This window comes from Schistocerca nitens, chromosome 7 (genome assembly GCF_023898315.1).
Source record: "Schistocerca nitens isolate TAMUIC-IGC-003100 chromosome 7, iqSchNite1.1, whole genome shotgun sequence".
In the NCBI taxonomy this organism is placed as follows: domain Eukaryota; kingdom Metazoa; phylum Arthropoda; class Insecta; order Orthoptera; family Acrididae; genus Schistocerca; species Schistocerca nitens.
In genome coordinates this window covers 567,183,947-567,198,002 of record NC_064620.1, presented here as the reverse complement: position 1 = coordinate 567,198,002, position 14,056 = coordinate 567,183,947, and positions in this window count along the sequence as shown.

The following is a 14,056-nucleotide window of genomic DNA, read 5'->3' as shown; positions in this document are numbered from 1 at the left end:
AGCTAGAAGAACTACATGTCTGTGTAAATTGCTTACTTCATTAAAAATGTGATGAAGATGTCTGATGCCATTTCATCCGTAAATATCCTATAGATAATTCACTTAATGAAACCAAGTATTTTAGTTAAAAAGGAGACTCTCTCATCTCCAAGTATTGAAATACGACCTTTGAAGACACTTCTGTCCAACTTTATATTAAGGCGCAGTGTAACGTAGTGATTTATCGCAGCTAAACCAGCGCGTCACTCCACATCCATCCACAGATAGAGCGAAGGATGCAGCTGAACATGAAAGAAAAGTACCACCTCCAAAAGTGACTCGGAGGAAAAGCAATGAGGGAGAAATAGAAGCTGACGACTACACTACAGTTTCCACTTAGAACGTGACACAGATAACGAACACAGGCTTTGAAAGTCGTGGAGGCCAGCCTATGGATTCCTCGGAATACTCGGGTTATGAAAGGATTATATATGGCCCGAGGTTTTGACGTTTGGTATTGACATGATGTATAATGTTAACATATAAATTGACCAGTCTCAGTATTTATCGGACTGAATCTGACACAAAGCTATTCAGTGACATGCAGCATATACACGCGACAGAAATACACTCCTGGAAATTGAAATAAGAACACCGTGAATTCATTGTCCCAGGAAGGGGAAACTTTATTGACACATTCCTGGGGTCAGATACATCACATGATCACACTGACAGAACCACAGGCACATAGACACAGGCAACAGAGCATGCACAATGTCGGCACTAGTACAGTGTATATCCACCTTTCGCAGCAATGCAGGCTGCTATTCTCCCATGGAGACGATCGTAGAGATGCTGGATGTAGTCCTGTGGAACGGCTTGCCATGCCATTTCCACCTGGCGCCTCAGTTGGACCAGCGTTCGTGCTGGACGTGCAGACCGCGTGAGACGACGCTTCATCCAGTCCCAAACATGCTCAATGGGGGACAGATCCGGAGATCTTGCTGGCCAGGGTAGTTGACTTACACCTTCTAGAGCACGTTGGGTGCCACGGGATACATGCGGACGTGCATTGTCCTGTTGGAACAGCAAGTTCCCTTGCCGGTCTAGGAATGGTAGAACGATGGGTTCGATGACGGTTTGGATGTACCGTGCACTATTCAGTGTCCCCTCGACGATCACCAGTGGTGTACGGCCAGTGTAGGAGATCGCTCCCCACACCATGATGCCGGGTGTTGGCCCAGTGTGCCTCGGTCGTATGCAGTCCTGATTGTGGCGCTCACCTGCACGGCGCCAAACACGCATACGATCATCATTGGCACCAAGGCAGAAGCGACTCTCATCGCTGAAGACGACACGTCTCCATTCGTCCCTCCATTCACGCCTGTCGCGACACCACTGGAGGCGGGCTGCACGATGTTGGGGCGTGAGCGGAAGACGGCCTAACGGTGTGCGGGACCGTAGCCCAGCTTCATGGAGACGGTTGCGAATGGTCCTCGCCGATACCCCAGGAGCAACAGTGTCCCTAATTTGCTGGGAAGTGGCGGTGCGGTCCCCTACGGCACTGCGTAGGATCCTACGGTCTTGGCGTGCATCCGTGCGTCGCTGCGGTCCGGTCCCAGGTCGACGGGCACGTGCACCTTCCGCCGACCACTGGCGACAACATCGATGTACTGTGGAGACCTCACGCCCCACGTGTTGAGCAATTCGGCGGTACGTCCACCCGGCCTCCCGCATGCCCACTATACGCCCTCGCTCAAAGTCCGTCAACTGCACATACGGTTCACGTCCACGCTGTCGCGGCATGCTACCAGTGTTAAAGACTGCGATGGAGCTCCGTATGCCACGGCAAACTGGCTGACACTGACGGCGGCGGTGCACAAATGCTGCGCAGCTAGCGCCATTCGACGGCCAACACCGCGGTTCCTGGTGTGTCCGCTGTGCCGTGCGTGTGATCATTGCTTGTACAGCCCTCTCGCAGTGTCCGGAGCAAGTATGGTGGGTCTGACACACCGGTGTCAATGTGTTCTTTTTCCCATTTCCAGGAGTGTAGATACGGCAATGTTGCAGGTACCCACAACAATAAGCGTTACTAATATTGTTCGTTACGAGGCGATAATCAGCGTAGACGATGAGACGAGTACCGCAGTTTTATACAGTAAGGGTGTGAATAGAAAATCCTCTGAGGGCTGCCAAGTTTTCTCCACAACGCACCCGCAGTTGTCTTGCTGTTCTGGAAATAATGCGAATCGATCAGATGAAATATTATTTGTTTTGTTTCAGATGCTTGGAATCCATTTCAATTTTCTCTCCTGATATACACGTCGTTGAAGTTAGTAGTCTCTAAGCTATGAATACATTTCTTTCGTCTACGCATATTGAATGTTTTATGAGTCATTTTGGGTCTAATAAGTTTTACACTGGAGAAATCCAGAAAAGTGTGCCTTGAAAGGTAACTTTTGTTTGGACTATTTAATTTATTGAGAACGTTGGAAAAATTTAGTGTACTAACAACATTTATACTACCCAACAAGACATAAATTATACTAAACAAGTTATAGATTGAATTCCGTTAACAACTAACAGAAGATTAAACACTCCACTGGGTAGCACCTGGTTGGCAAAGACAGTTCAATTAGGGGATCAGTGAGTCAAGCACTCTGGCCCTAAAATGTGAATAACGTAAGCTGAAATGATCTGACACTGAGCAGATTTTGATTGGTCAAATCTACTGAAATTTCTCTATATAGGTGCAGCTGAGAGCAATTGGCGATTGAGATCTGTACACCATGGCAAAGCCGAAGCGGCAGTATATTACCCTGTTTACTTTGTGTGGCGACGTGACTTGCAGCTGGCGAGATGTGTGCGGCGGAGGAGGTGAGACGTGAGTCGGCACCTGTGAATGGATCGCGGCCACGAAAGAAATGCAAAAATCTCACGGTCTAGCGATCAGGAGGACGGATCGCAATTTACTCTCCACCAGAGCCCTGAAATCACGGTAGATTTCAGTGTGTGACATACCCGTTCGCTGGTCGTACCAAGGACCAATTTGGCTTGCTTATATGACAGAGCGCACAAGCATACCAAACGTCAAGACTGGTAAACAAAAAATGAATAAGTGTGCCCTTGGCAAACGAGTAGTAGTTCAAGGCGTTTGAAGTCACACTGTTGGTACAGTAAGAACTTCACCACTGGCTCCCCAGTCTAAACTACTTGCAAGTGAAGTCAATCTTAGGACAGCTTCCAAGTACCAACCACACATGCCAGAGCTTCGACCAGAACTTACCAGTCCAAAGCACCTGAGAGCTTCCCACCTATACACAAAAAATGCCGTTTTCCTGCAAAGTGCACGAACGACACCGTCTTCACACCGTCTTGAGCCAATTACCATGCTGTAGAGGCGCTAAATCTCCTGTCCCACACGACAGCACAAACTCATGTCGAACAAGGGCAAATATTAAGAAACCTGCGTCTCTGAAAAAAAGAAACAGCCAATTACTGCCTTTTTTTAAGTTTCCGCCGATGGGTTGAAGATGATTTTCTCTGAAGTCATGTCTCGTCCCCACAGCAACAAGGGAACAGACAGAATCTCAAAGATCTTTATCTACATCGCTCGTTAGCCCTAGCTATAAGGTGTAATAAAGATTGCTGGCCAGTGTGGCCGAGCGGTTCTAGGCGTGTCAGTCTAAAACCGCGCGACCGCTACGGTCGTAGGCTCGAATCCTGCCTCGGGCATGGATGTGTCTGATGTCCTTAGGTTGGTTAGGTTTAAGTAGTTCTAAGTTCTAGGGGACTGATGACCTCAGATGTTAAGTCCCATAGTGCTCAGAGCCATTTGTAATAAAGATTCCATCTCTAAGCATTTCTCAGATGCCGGAGTTTTTTTATACAACAGGAGCAGCCAAGGGTAGTGGCTCACTGGCCTTTTTGCAATATCGGCGAACACAAAAGCGTGTGAAGTTTTATTATTCTTGGCTCTGCACACAATGCCCAGTTTACGACTCCACTGTATAGATGCATTCCTTTAGACCGTCAGCCCTGCTCAGGCTTCTGCTGGCACTGTGGCAGGTATCGCAGCATTGTTATGCTGGAGCCATATCCCAATGAGGGGCTGCCCTGTCTTCCCTGTGCAGCTGTGGATCTGCCCGGCAAGATTTAGATGGGCTCGCTGCCAATTGCTTTCAACTCCCAACAAGCCGTTTCTGCAAGCTAAGAAACACAGAAATACCTCATACTTTTAGCGCTCTACCAGGATCCAGCAACGTCTGCTCAGGTCGTTAACTTTCTGGAGTGATGCTCAAGGTGCGTCCAGTTGTAATAAAGTCTTTAATAATTTTCTGTATGCGAAAAATAGGTAAGGGAGTAACTTGTCCTCTCTCACAGCCTGCAAGTAAATTAAGAAAACAATAAAGAATTTAAAAAACATTTCCAAAGTAGGTGATTTCCGATAATGAACATTTATATTTTCTACATAGACACAGTAGTGCTTGCTGTACTGGGTATGCATAAAATATTTTAAGTACTGTGTAATAGTTCACATGATTTATACAGTGTACAGTGTGTTCGGAAATTCCTGTTACAAACTTTTAGGTCTTTTAGGACGGAGTGAGTACATAGTATTTTGAATGGGAACCCTTGTCTGGAAACTTATTGTTTCCATTCTATGTCTGTTTCAGTTCATATAGGAGGTGTGGCTAGAAAAAAACCGGACTAGTACTGGTGAAACAATAAAACGAATGCAATAAAGCTGAAAGTCGCGTGGCCTGTCACGTGACTCTCGCTCCGCCTACTGCTCGAGTTTCATCTGCCTCCTGCACTCAGTCTGCCCGTGGCGTCTGTTTTAAGTAGTTGACGTTCTGTCTGTGTGTCGGAAAATGTTGAGTGTACAGAAAGAACAGCGTGTTAACATCAAATTTTGTTTCAAACTAGGAAAATCTGCAAGTGAAACGTTTGTAATGTTACAACAAGTGTACGGCGATGATTGTTTATCGCGAACACAAGTGTTTGAGTGGTTTAAACGATTTAAAGATGGCCGCGAAAACACCAGTGATGACACTCGCACTGGCAGACCATTATCAGCAAAAACTGATGCAAACATTGAAAAAATCGGTAAACTTGTTCGACAAGATCGCCGTTTAACAATCAGAGCAGTGTCTGAGTTAACAGGAGTTGACAAGGAAAGTGTTAGGCAGATTCTTCATGAAAGTTTCAACATGAACAAAGTGTGTTCAAAAATGGTTCCAAAGTGTCTCACAATTGAACAGAAGGAACGCCGAAGAATGATTTGTTCTGACATCCTGGAAAACATTGAAAGTGATCCCACCTTCTTACAAAATGTTATTACTTGCGATGAATCGTGGTTTTTTACTTACGATCCCGAAACTAAACGCCCATCGATGCATTGGAAAACTCCTGGTTCTCCACGACCAAAAAAAAGCACGAATGTCAAAATCGAAATTCAAGGCAATGATGATTTTTTTTTTTGACATCAAAGGGATTGTGCACATTGATTGGGTACCAGAGGGACAAACAGTGAATCAGCATTACTACATTAGCGTCCTGGCTACCCTACGTGAGCGAGTACAGAGAAAACGGAACGATTTGTGGAGAGAAAAGTCATGGATCCTTCACCAAGACAATGCCCCAGCTCACAGTGCGTTGTCAGTGAAGACGTTTTTGGCAAAACACAACATTCCCATCTTAGATCATCAACCCTACTCACCTGATTTGGCCCCCTGTGACTTTTTTCTTTTCCCTAAAGTCAAGTCAGCTTTGAAAGGAACTAGATTTGAGACTGTTGAAGCAGTAAAAGAAAAAGCGACGGAAGTAATGTATGGACTTACCGAAAATGATTTGCAGCATTGCTATGAACAGTGGAAAATTCGTATGGAGCGGTGTAGAGACCGAGGAGGAGAGTACATTGAAGGAGATAACATGAAATTGTAAATAATTGTAAGTAAATGTTTTTTCCAGCATCAGTCCGGTTTTTTTCTAGCCGCACCTCGTATGTAACGCGTCCACATCTGCTGAGGGAAAGAGAAAAGTCCCAGACTTGATTGATCTGGTATGAAACAGGATAGACACGATGACGTGTACTACATCATACAGTCACCTGATCTCACTTAATGTCGTATCATAGGGCTTAATTTACGAGACCCCTGTACAGACAGAAGATGATTTCCATGCATGAGTTCCGGTTGTTGCGCTACAAACTGAAGAGACACCAGGTGGGATAGAAAGAGTGTACCAGAACTTTCTTCATAGGTGCAGTGTCAGTAACAACGTTGGTGATGGCCACATGGACCCGCTATTGTAATGCATCACTACTGTTCTGCACGTTCTGTACGCTTGGTTTATTTTTGCTTTGTAATAAAGTAAACATGTAATGTTTGAGTGTTAATACAAACAAATGTGCTTATAGTGACAAGTGGTTATTTCGTCATGTTTCCATTCGAACTACAAGGGCAGTTCAATAAGTAATGCAACACATTTTTTTTCTCGGCCAATTTTGGTTGAAAAAACCGGAAATTTCTTGTGGAATATTTTCAAACATTCCCGCTTCGTCTCGTATACTTTCATTGACTTCCGACAGGTGGCAGCGCTGTACGAAGCTGTTAAAATGGCGTCTGTAACAGATGTGCGTTGCAAACAACGGGCAGTGATCGAGTTTCTTTTGGCGGAAAACCAGGGCATCTCAGATATTCATAGGCGCTTGCAGAATGTCTACGGTGATCTGGCAGTGGACAAAAGCACGGTGAGTCGTTGGGCAAAGCGTGTGTCATCATCGCCGCAAAGTCAAGCAAGACTGTCTGATCTCCCGCGTGCGGGCCGGCCGTGCACAGCTGTGACCCCTGCAATGGCGGAGCATGCGAACACACTCGTTCGAGATGATCGACGGATCACCGTCAAACAACTCAGTGCTCAACTTGACATCTCTGTTGGTAGTGCTGTCACAATTGTTCACCAGTTGGGATATTCAAAGGTTTGTTCCCGCTGGGTCCCTCGTTGTCTAACCGAACACCATAAAGAGCAAAGGAGAACCATCTGTGCGGAATTGCTTGCTCGTCATGTGGCTGAGGGTGACAATTTCTTGTCAAAGATTGTTACAGGCGATGAAACATGGGTTCATCACTTCGAACCTGAAACAAAACGGCAATTAATGGAGTGGCGCCACACCCACTACCCTACCAAGAAAAAGTTTAAAGCCATACCCTCAGCCGGTAAAGTCATGGTTACAGTCTTCTTTGGACGCTGAAGGGGCTATTCTGTTCGATGTCCTTCCCCATGGTCAAACGATCAAGTCTGAAGTGTATTGTGCTACTCTTCAGAAATTGAAGAAACGACTTCAGCGTGTTCGTAGGCACAAAAATCTGAACGAAATTCTCCTTCTTCATGACAACGCAAGACCTCACACAAGTCTTCGCACCCGAGAGGAGCTCACAAAACTTCAGTGGACTGTTCTTCCTCATGCACCCTACAGCCCCGATCTCGCACCGTCGGATTTCCATATGTTTGGCCCAATGAAGGACGCAATCCGTGGGACGCACTAGGCGGATGATGAAGAAGTTATTGATGCAGTACGACGTTGGCTCCGACATCGACCAGTGGAATGGTACCGTGAAGGCATACAGGCCCTCATTTCAAGGTGGCGTAAGGCCGTAGCATTGAATGGAGATTACGTTGAAAAATAGTGTTGTGTAGCTAAAAGATTGGGGAATAACCTGGTGTATTTCAATGCTGAATAAAACAACCCCTGTTTCAGAAAAAAAAATGTGTTGCATTACTTATTGAACTGCCCTCGTATTACCTAATAAATATACAGCATCACGTCTGATTCAGTTCCTCAAGTAGAAGCGGATGCGGTAAAAATCTGCACTGAAACCGTCGTTGAACGGACATGGCTTCCTACTCGTTGCCCTGTACGAGTCCTAGAAGTTTGTAACGGGATTTTCCGAGTACCCTATACACAGTACTTAACTCTCTTCTAAAGAACCCCGACGAAAGACACAATACCTCCTTCTTCAGCTTCTCCTTCAGTTCATGTATTAGACATATTGTTTGTTATGGCGCTCAGTTCTCCTGCATGGTCTTTCTATGTGTCTTCTTCCAATGAATCTGTAATAGAGAGCCTTTACCAGGAGTCTACATTCACCCATATGTTATACAGGTTCCTTCCATTTTCTCCTATTTTCTTCAGTTAGATTATATATGCGTAAAGTGCTACCTTATATTCTCATTTCTTTTACGATCTTCTATTTTACATTCTTCCATTCTTCTTCGAAACCTAATTTCTAGATTCTCGGTGTCGCCTATGTTTCAATTCTATAACTAAGGGTTGGTACTACTTCAGCTGAGTTTATTTCCTGGCTTTAAACTGCAGTTTTTTTACCATAGTTTCTCATATGGAAATACATTTATTTAGTTCTTGCTCTACGTGTCATTGTCACATTCACATTTAGCGCCGAATTCTATAAAATGTTAGACTTGCTCCCATATTTTATTACTCAAGATTGTTTTTGAACGTTCTGCATTGTGCATTAAAATGCCGTCATTTTTGGTAGACACTATTTACATACAGTTTTGGTTGTAATCTGAGACTATCAGTCTTTCCTTTGGGGGTGTGGTGGGGGTGGTAGTGTCGGGGGCGGGTAGGGGGGGAGGGGAGAAACAATATTTGACTAGTAACCACTTCATATCAAAGTTCTAATCAGGTTAACGTACACTTCCAAGACGTTCTACGTCCGTTCGCTGTGTGGTGAATTTGCTAAACGAGCATTAGCCACCGAAGACGGGTGGTTCGCTCTTTGTACTTGCTCGAAAGAGGTCGGCTCAGCAGTAGATAAGCTGACTCACCGGTTGAACGCCGGTTCGCTCTCCACTTCGCTCTCGTGGACGAAGTAGTGGAAACTCTTAACTTCTAGTATAGGATGAAGTTTTAACACTTTGTGTTCTACCTTCATCTTCTTGTGTGTTTTTATGTCTGATCCTTAAGTAAGTCTGCCATTACTTCAGTCAAATTCGATCACGTAGGGTCGCGCAGCCCGGTAAAACTAGACGTGGGGATGGATACTGAGCGAAGTCCTAGTTCCGCTCACGTGACCGGCGTAGCAAAATAGTGCGGCAGATGCGGCGACCACGTCTCCCAACTGCGTTCTCTGTTCGCCGGCCTGCAACTGTGCTGTCGTCCCGCAGCATACGTACGCCTGCCCTTCAGGCAACCACGCAGGCTCTGCAGTAACGTGTGTAGCCGCAAATCCCCGTAGACACGGCAGTAACTCTGCAAAACAGTTAACTGATTATTATCCACGTTATGTACTAGCAAAAGACCCATTGTCAGATTTTTCTTCCTTGCAGGTCATTTTCCATACCAATAATTTGCCCTGTGAATGTCAATAAACAGCAGTTTTAAAAAAAAAAAATCTGTTTGTAATTAAAAAGTGTGCAGTCTGTTAATTGGATGTATTACTACAGACACATCTGACAAGACGAAAATCGAATTATTTTCATTAACAGATCATTACTAGAGGCAAAAAACGTTATAATAACACCAATGATGGATGAAACCGATGTACTACGACCATGATGTCAGGCACGATACAAAATGGTTCAAATCGCTCTGAGCACTATGGGACTTAACATCTGAGGTCATCAGTCCCCTAGAACTTAGAACTACTTAAACCTAACTAACCTAAGGACATCACACACATCCTTGCCCGAGGCAGGATTCGAACCTGCGACCGTAGCGGTCCAGTTCCAGACTCAAGCGCCTGGAACCGCTCGGCCACATCGGCTGGCAGCACGAAACAACTTGGCTATCAAGATACATACCGACACATGGCATTAAATACAAAAGAGCATGTATTAGAACTACACGAATAGTTTTAATGATGTCTGTGTACCGTCTACGAAACTAATCGTATGAAAACAGCCTGTGTGTTTTCTACACGTCCTTTGCTAGCAACACACTAAATGGACACAGCAACATTGAATGCTCTTGGCACAACAGTGTACATGACGACATTTTACTGGTTAGACATAACTAACACCATATCACACCTCAAAATAGGCACCTCACACAGAAAGGACTAATTTGACGGTTTCCAAGCATCAACTTTACAATTGCCATCTTGTGGATTACCTTTAACTGACTACTATTTGCGTTTTTCTTCATTTATCGGAAATACTAGAGTGCTGTAGCCAGTTTTACTACTGTTCCATCAGTCAGTAGACGAACAACCTGTAATTGCTCTTTATTGTCCTTAAAAATTACTTAAACCATACCAGTTACATTCATTGAATCCACCTAATCAAAATTAATTTTGAAAATGTTTTGAAAATTCAATGCGTCAATCATCGCCACATATACAACTTATTTCATGATTCCTTTATGGATGTAAAATTACGTACAGTGAACACAAGAAAGACTCGTAGAAGTGTACTAAAGCCTACTGAATTTTTGTCTGTAAATAATTATTCCACACACTAATTATGAACAGTGTAAATACCAGTTCGTGCTACTCCGGTCACCGTAAATAAAAGCCAGGTAAAGAGATGGAGTCCTGGCTACTCAGCTCATCAGCGTCTATGCCAGCAGTGATCACTTTGCCTCTCTCATCTCATGCGGATTCTCTAGGCATTACGAGCGAGCCAGGCTATGACTTTGCTACTGTTAGAGATGTTATAGTCCAGATGTCCACTGTGGATGTAATGGACGAGAAGCAAGGAGATATTTCTTTTCCAAAGCGTGATGATCAGCCCACTCAGCAATCAGTGGACCTGCATAACAAGGGGAGGCGATTTAAATTCCATTCTGCACCAGGAATATCAAATCTCGTACTACAACTTTAGCCAAGCCCTCGAATTGAAACTGCCGTATCTAGATTGCTTTCTTCGGATCGAGAGTCACGGAAAACATAATTGACAAGTCATGTGGAGCGTGTCCTATCAAACGAAAGGTGTATATTTTGCGGCTTTTTAGTCTTAACTTCCTAAATGGCCCTGGTTTAAAAAAACACTTGGACATATCACCAACTTCCACCATCACTGTACTTCGCTTTATCTATGCATGTTTTCCTCTACATTTACAAAGATCATCATTTACAGATCCTGCATGTGAATTTGATTTTGAATTAGAAGCTGAAGTTAATCACACCCTATTTTAGTATCCCAAATTTCACTGTGCAAGATTTTTAAATCATTCATGAGTATTCGGACACCATGCCAATCAGTATCTTCCATATTTTTACTAGAGACACTCGGCTTTACAAAGTGTCTGATAATTTTCTTAAAAGTACAAATTGTGACAGTTTGAGCTTTTAAATATTTAAATATATACTTACGTATTTTCTCCGTACGATTAAGCATCCAGTGTATACATGTGTTTTACATGGCTAAAGAGGATGCAAGAGCCCAAATAAGAAGTTAATACAAATACATAAAAAGACAATGGTATGTGGCATCTCATCTGTTTCCTATTAAATAAAACGAGCCTCGAAACAGCACTTTCTGAAATTTTGTAAAAACTCTTAACTTTGATAGCAAGGTACTTACCTCACATGTGTCGTCTGGTGTACGAACTACGCAAAACTCAGCAAAACATGTGTTCTCCAATGCGCAAGAAACGCAGTGCACTGGCAGGTTACATTCTGTGTTGGAATATGGAGACGTTACTAACCTTACCTGTAATTGCAAGAACAGATTAACAGTGTCTTTTGTTGTTTTAATAGAAAGCTATTTTTTGATGACAATAAGTACGGTGGGCTTTTTTCATACCTTTACTAAACTGATAAGGGATTCCATATCAAGAACCCCTTCCCTGCTTAAGGTCAACTGTCAACAGACGCCCCGTTTCCGATCAAGCGTGATTTATGCCAAGGTTGCCCGCTGACAACAATCCTCCACGCTTTGTCCTCACTGCCTTGGCCAGAAATTTCCTCACGATTTCATCTGGACTTCAAGTTCTCAGTATTAAACCAATAACTCTGTGAAAGACAGCAAAGGACTTCGAAGAGATTTTGAATGCAGTGGACAATGTCTTGAAATTAGGCTCTAAGATGAACATCAGCGAAAGCAAAACAAGAGTAATGAAATGTTGTCGAATTAAATCTGGAGACGCTAAGGAAATTAGAGTAGGAAACCTGACACTACAAGTACTAGAAGAATTTTGACAGCAAAATAACTGATGATAGCCAAAATAGAGTAAACGTAAAATGCCGGCCGGCAATGGCAAGGAAAACGTTTCTCAAAAAGGGAAATTTGCTACGTCGGAGATAGATTTAAGTGTTAGGAAGTCTTTTCTGGAGGTATTTCTATGGAGTGTAACCATGTACGGAAGTGAAATGCGGATGACAATTCAGGCAAGAAGAGAATAAAAGTTTTTGAAATTTTGTAAGCTACAGAAGACTAATTCCCCACATGCGCAAACCTCCCAATCCCTTCATTTCACTTGCACCCTACGTTCTCAATTATTTGCTACAAGGATGCCGATCTCAACCTTCCCCTACAGTACAGTTTTAACCTTACAGTTCCTTCTGGTACCATGGAGGTTTAACACGTCCTACCAATCTGTCCCATCTTCTTGTCAGTGTTTTCCGTATGTTTCATCTTCGCCGACTCTGCAGTGAATCTCCTCATCCATTATCTTATCATCCCATCTGGTTATCAACATTCTTCTACAGCACCATATCTCAACTGCTTCGATTCTCTTCTGTTCCAATTTTCACACAGCTATACAATGCTGTGTTCCAAACGGATATTCTCAGAAATTTCTTTCTAAATTTAAGGGGTTACGGAATCGGATTTTGGGTTAAAAAATCGAATTTTTTTATTGGCGTATTATATTCTGCCATGTTTCCTCTTTAAAATGACGTATCATACATAGCTCTACTACAATTATAACTATTTTATTTTTATATATTTGTGAGATCGGGTATTGCGCTTTAGTTATACACGTCTCTCGTGGCTGACCATGAACTTTTTGGCAGTACCTTTAAAGTGACATGAATTCAAATATCCCGGTTTCCAGCGACTATTTATACACTAGTTGCCCGAAAATGTTTCTCTCTGGTTTCCTCAAGTTACTCTTTGACTTTGTGGCGGGACTGTTTTGTAAACAGTGTGATATAAGAAAGTAGTTGTTGTTGAGTTATTTCGTATTTAGTGCTTCATTTTTCGCAGTGAAAATGCCTAGAGCTAAAGCAAAAGTATTTAAAAAGCGTGTGAACTGGCAAAAGAAAAGAAATAATGATTCATTAGCAAAGCAAAGCAGTTCATCATCATCACTGTTGGAAAATGTGAATCCACTTATTACTGATTTGCCGAACGAACTTACACCAAATGAAAACAGTGCTTCTCATAAAAAACTAAGAGATTTGGAAGAGAAATATAATTTACTTGATAGAGGGAATGAAGTTTTTGAACTCATTGATACGAATATATTGTGTGAAGCTCTTGAAAACAGTTTGTGCTGCAAAAAATGTCATGGAAACGTTTCTCTGAAAGTAGAATCCCATGTTGGCCTGGCTGCCCAGTTTAATTTAATATGCAGTGTTTGTAAATACAGCTGTAAGTTTCCAAGTTCGGTTTCAGTAACTGTAAATAATGGATACAAGAAAACTGAACTTTATAGTGTAAATATTAGGTTAGTTTATGGATTGCGAGCAATTGGTAAGGGCAAAGCAGCTGGTGATATGCTATGTGGTGTTCTAAATCTTCCAAGTGCACCTTCAAAGTTTGAAGCTTACAATTATGTACTAGGATCTGCAGTTGAAGATGTAGCACAGAAGTCAATGCAGGTTGCTGTGGAAGAAGCAGTGGAAGAAAATGACGGCAGTCGTGACCTCACAGTGGCGTTTGATGGCACGTGGCAGAAAAGGGGCCACACCTCCAACAATGGTGTTGTAACACAACTAGTGTTGATACTGGCAAGGTTATTGATGTTGCAATAATGTCTAAATACTGTAGGTGCACAGGCAGGCTGAAAAATGAACACAGTGATGACTGTATTGCTAATTATTATGGTAGTAGTGGTGGCATGGAGGTTGCTGGGGTGAAGAAAATTTTTCATCGCTCTTCACAG